Here is a 7,747-nt window from a genome sequence, read left to right as displayed (position 1 = left end):
ATATACTGCACATTATACAATAATACTATATACTGCACAGTATACAATAATACTATATACTGCACAGCATACAATAATACTATATACTGCACAGTATACAATAATACTATACACTGCACAGTATACAATAATACTATATACTGCACAGTATACAATAATACTATATACTGCACAGTATACAATAATACTATATACTGCACATTATACAATAATACTATATACTGCACATTATACAATAATACTATATACTGCACAGTATACAATAATACTATACACTGCACAGTATACTATAATACTATATACTGCACATTATACAATAATACTATACACTGCACATTATACAATAATACTATATACTGCACATTATACAATAATACTATACACTGCACATTATACAATAATACTATATACTACACATTATACTATAATACTATACACTGCACAGTAAACAATAATACTATATACTACACATTATACTATAATACTATACACTGCACAGTAAACAATAATACTATATACTGCACAGTATACAATAATACTATTCACTGCACAGTATACAATAATACTATACACTGCACAGTATACAATAATACTATATACTGCACAGTATACAATAATACTATATACTGCACAGTATACAATAATACTATACACTGCACAGTATACTATAAAACTATATACTGCACATTATACAATAATACTATACACTGTACATTATACAATAATACTATACACTGCACAGTATACAATAATACTATACACTGCACAGTATACAATAATACTATATACTACACATTATACTATAATACTATACACTGCACAGTAAACAATAATACTATATACTGCACAGTATACAATAATACTATTCACTGCACAGTATACAATAATACTATACACTGCACAGTATACAATAATACTATATACTGCACAGTATACAATAATACTATATACTGCACAGTATACAATAATACTATACACTGCACATTATACAATAATACTATATACTGCACCGTATACAATAATACTATATACTGCACAGTATACAATAATACTATATACTGCACAGTATACAATAATACTATACACTGCACAGTATACTATAATACTATACACTGCACAGTATACAATAATACTATATACTACACATTATACTATAATACTATACACTGCACAGTAAACAATAATACTATATACTGCACAGTATACAATAATACTATTCACTGCACAGTATACAATAATACTATACACTGCACAGTATACAATAATACTATACACTGCACAGTATACAATAATACTATATACTGCACATTATACAATAATACTATATACTACACATTATACAATAATACTATACACTGCACAGTATACAATAATACTATTCACTGCACAGTATACTATAATACTATACACTGCACAGTATACAATAATACTATATACTGCACATTATACAATAATACTATATACTGCACATTATACAATAATACTATATACTGCACATTATACAATAATACTATATACTGCACATTATACAATAATACTATACACTGCACAGTATACAATAATACTATACACTGCACAGTATACAATAATACTATATACTGCACAGTATACAATAATACTATACACTGCACAGTATACAATAATACTATATACTGCACATTATACAATAATACTATATACTGCACAGTATACAATAATACTATATACTGCACAGTATACAATAATACTATATACTGCACAGTATACAATAATACTATACACTGCACATTATACAATAATACTATATACTGCACAGTATACAATAATACTATATACTGCACATTATACAATAATACTATATACTGCACAGTATACAATAATACTATATACTGCACAGTATACAATAATACTATATACTGCACAGTATACAATAATACTATACACTGCACAGTATACTATAATACTATATACTGCACAGTATACAATAATACTATACACTGCACAGTATACTATAATGCTATATATTGCACATTATACAATAATACTATACACTGTACATTATACAATAATACTATATACTGCACATTATACAATAATACTATACACTGCACAGTATACTATAATACTATACACTGCACAGTATACAATAATACTATATACTACACATTATACTATAATACTATACACTGCACAGTAAACAATAATACTATATACTGCACAGTATACAATAATACTATTCACTGCACAGTATACAATAATACTATACACTGCACAGTATACAATAATACTATATACTGCACAGTATACAATAATACTATATACTGCACAGTATACAATAATACTATACACTGCACATTATACAATAATACTATATACTGCACAGTATACAATAATACTATATACTGCACAGTATACAATAATACTATATACTGCACAGTATACAATAATACTATACACTGCACAGTATACAATAATACTATATACTGCACATTATACAATAATACTATACACTGCACAGTATACTATAATACTATACACTGCACAGTATACAATAATACTATATACTACACATTATACTATAATACTATACACTGCACAGTAAACAATAATACTATATACTGCACAGTATACAATAATACTATTCACTGCACAGTATACAATAATACTATACACTGTACAGTATACAATAATACTATACACTGCACAGTATACAATAATACTATATACTGCACATTATACAATAATACTATATACTACACATTATACAATAATACTATACACTGCACAGTATACAATAATACTATTCACTGCACAGTATACTATAATACTATACACTGCACAGTATACAATAATACTATATACTGCACATTATACAATAATACTATATACTGCACATTATACAATAATACTATACACTGCACAGTATACAATAATACTATACACTGCACAGTATACAATAATACTATATACTGCACAGTATACAATAATACTATACACTGCACAGTATACAATAATACTATATACTGCACATTATACAATAATACTATATACTGCACAGTATACAATAATACTATATACTGCACAGTATACAATAATACTATATACTGCACAGTATACAATAATACTATACACTGCACATTATACAATAATACTATATACTGCACAGTATACAATAATACTATATACTGCACATTATACAATAATACTATATACTGCACAGTATACAATAATACTATATACTGCACAGTATACAATAATACTATATACTGCACAGTATACAATAATACTATACACTGCACAGTATACTATAATACTATATACTGCACAGTATACAATAATACTATACACTGCACAGTATACAATAATACTATATACTGCACATTATACAATAATACTATATACTGCACATTATACAATAATACTATATACTGCACATTATACAATAATACTATACACTGCACAGTATACTATAATACTATACACTGCACAGTATACAATAATACTATATACTGCACATTATACAATAATACTATACACTGCACATTATACAATAATACTATATACTGCACATTATACAATAATACTATACACTGCACAGTATACTATAATACTATACACTGCACAGTATACAATAATACTATATACTACACATTATACTATAATACTATACACTGCACAGTAAACAATAATACTATATACTGCACAGTATACAATAATACTATATACTGCACAGTATACAATAATACTATATACTGCACAGTATACAATAATACTATACACTGCACAGTATACAATAATACTATACACTGCACAGTATACAATAATACTATATACTGCACAGTATACAATAATACTATATACTGCACAGTATACAATAATACTATACACTGCACATTATACAATAATACTATATACTGCACAGTATACAATAATACTATATACTGCACAGTATACAATAATACTATATACTGCACAGTATACAATAATACTATACACTGCACAGTATACAATAATACTATATACTGCACATTATACAATAATACTATACACTGCACAGTATACTATAATACTATACACTGCACAGTATACAATAATACTATATACTACACATTATACTATAATACTATACACTGCACAGTATACAATAATACTATATACTGCACAGTATACAATAATACTATTCACTGCACAGTATACAATAATACTATACACTGCACAGTATACAATAATACTATACACTGCACAGTATACAATAATACTATATACTGCACATTATACAATAATACTATATACTACACATTATACAATAATACTATACACTGCACAGTATACAATAATACTATTCACTGCACAGTATACTATAATACTATATACTGCACATTATACAATAATACTATATACTGCACATTATACAATAATACTATACACTGCACAGTATACAATAATACTATACACTGCACAGTATACAATAATACTATATACTGCACAGTATACAATAATACTATATACTGCACATTATACAATAATACTATACACTGCACAGTATACAATAATACTATACACTGCACAGTATACAATAATACTATATACTGCACAGTATACAATAATACTATACACTGCACAGTATACAATAATACTATATACTGCACAGTATACAATAATACTATATACTGCACATTATACAATAATACTATATACTGCACATTATACAATAATACTATACACTGCACAGTATACAATAATACTATACACTGCACAGTATACAATAATACTATATACTGCACAGTATACAATAATACTATACACTGCACAGTATACAATAATACTATATACTGCACAGTATACAATAATACTATATACTGCACATTATACAATAATACTATACACTGCACATTATACAATAATACTATATACTGCACAGTATACAATAATACTATATACTGCACATTATACTATAATACTATACACTGCACATTATACAATAATACTATATACTGCACAGTATACTATAATACTATACACTGCACATTATACAATAATACTATACACTGCACAGTATACAATAATACTATATACTGCACATTATACTATAATACTATACACTGCACATTATACAATAATACTATATACTGCACAGTATACAATAATACTATATACTGCACATTATACTATAATACTATACACTGCACAGTATACAATAATACTATATACTGCACAGTATACAATAATACTATACACTGCACAGTATACAATAATACTATACACTGCACAGTATACAATAATACTATACACTGCACATTATACAATAATACTATACACTGCACAGTATACAATAATACTATACACTGCACAGTATACAATAATACTATACACTGCACAGTATACAATAATACTATACACGGCACATTATACAATAATACTATACACTGCACAGTATACAATAATACTATACACTGCACAGTATACAATAATACTATACACTGCACAGTATACAATAATACTATACACTGCACAGTATACAATAATACTATACACTGCACAGTATACAATAATACTATACACTGCACAGTATACAATAATACTATACACTGAACAGTATACAATAATACTATACACTGCACAGTATACTATAATACTATACACTGCACAGTATACTATAATACTATACACTGCACAGTATACAATAATACTATATACTACACATTATACAATAATACTATATACTGCACAGTATACTATAATACTATACACTGCACAGTATACAATAATACTATATACTACACATTATACAATAATACTATATACTGCACAGTATACAATAATACTATACACTGCACAGTATACAATAATACTATACACTGCACAGTATACAATAATACTATATACTGCACATTATACAATAATACTATATACTGCACAGTATACAATAATACTATATACTGTACAGTATACAATAATACTATATACTGCACAGTATACAATAATACTATACACTGCACATTATACAATAATACTATACACTGCACAGTATACAATAATACTATATACTGCACAGTATACTATAATACTATACACTGCACATTATACAATAATACTATATACTGCACAGTATACAATAATACTATACACTGCACAGTATACAATAATACTATACACTGCACTGTATACTATAATACTATATACTGCACATTATACAATAATACTATACACTGCACATTATACAATAATACTATATACTGCACAGTATACAATAATACTATACACTGCACAGTATACAATAATACTATACACTGCACTGTATACTATAATACTATATACTGCACATTATACAATAATACTATACACTGCACAGTATACTATAATACTATACACTGCACAGTATACAATAATACTATACACTGCACAGTATACAATAATACTATATACTGCACAGTATACAATAATACTATATACTGCACATTATACAATAATACTATATACTACACATTATACAATAATACTATATACTGCACATTATACTATAATACTATACACTGCACAGTATACAATAATACTATACACTGCACATTATACAATAATACTATATACTGCACAGTATACAATAATACTATACACTGCACAGTATACAATAATACTATACACTGCACATTATACAATAATACTATATACTGCACAGTATACAATAATACTATACACTGCACATTATACAATAATACTATATACTGCACAGTATACAATAATACTATATACTGCACAGTATACTATACAATAATACTATATACTGCACAGTATACAATAATACTATACACTGCACATTATACAATAATACTATACACTGCACATTATACAAAAATACGATACACTGCACAGTATACAAAAATACGATATACTGCACAGTATACAATAATACTATATACTGCACAGTATACTATACAATAATACTATATACTGCACAGTATACAATAATACTATACACTGCACATTATACAATAATACTATACACTGCACAGTATACAATAATACTATATACTGCACAGTATACAATAATACTATATACTGCACATTATACAATAATACTATATACTGCACAGTATACAATAATACTATACACTGCACATTATACAATAATACTATACACTGCACAGTATACAATAATACTATACACTGCACATTATACAATAATACTATACACTGCACATTATACAATAATACTATATACTGCACAGTATACAATAATACTATATACTGCACAGTATACTATAATACTATATACTGCACATTATACAATAATACTATATACTGCACACTATACAATAATACTATACACTGCTCAGTATACAATAATACTATATACAGCACATTATAAAATAATACTATATACTGCACAGTATACAATAATACTATATACTGCACAGTATACTATAATACTATATACTGCACATTATACAATAATACTATATACTGCACAGTATACAATGATACTATATACTGCACAGTATAATATAATACTATATACTGCACATTATACAATAATACTATATACTGCACAGTATACAATAATACTATATACTGCACAGTATACAATAATACTATATACTGCACAGTATACAATAATACTATATACTGCACATTATACAATAATACTATATACTGCACAGTATACAATAATACTATACACTGCACAGTATACAATAATACTATATACTGCACAGTATACAATAATACTATATACTGCACATTATACAATAATACTATATACTGCACAGTA

The sequence above is a fragment of the Bufo bufo genome, chromosome 9, assembly GCF_905171765.1.
Source record: "Bufo bufo chromosome 9, aBufBuf1.1, whole genome shotgun sequence".
Lineage (NCBI taxonomy): Eukaryota > Metazoa > Chordata > Amphibia > Anura > Bufonidae > Bufo > Bufo bufo.
Note: the sequence above shows the minus strand (reverse complement) of the source record.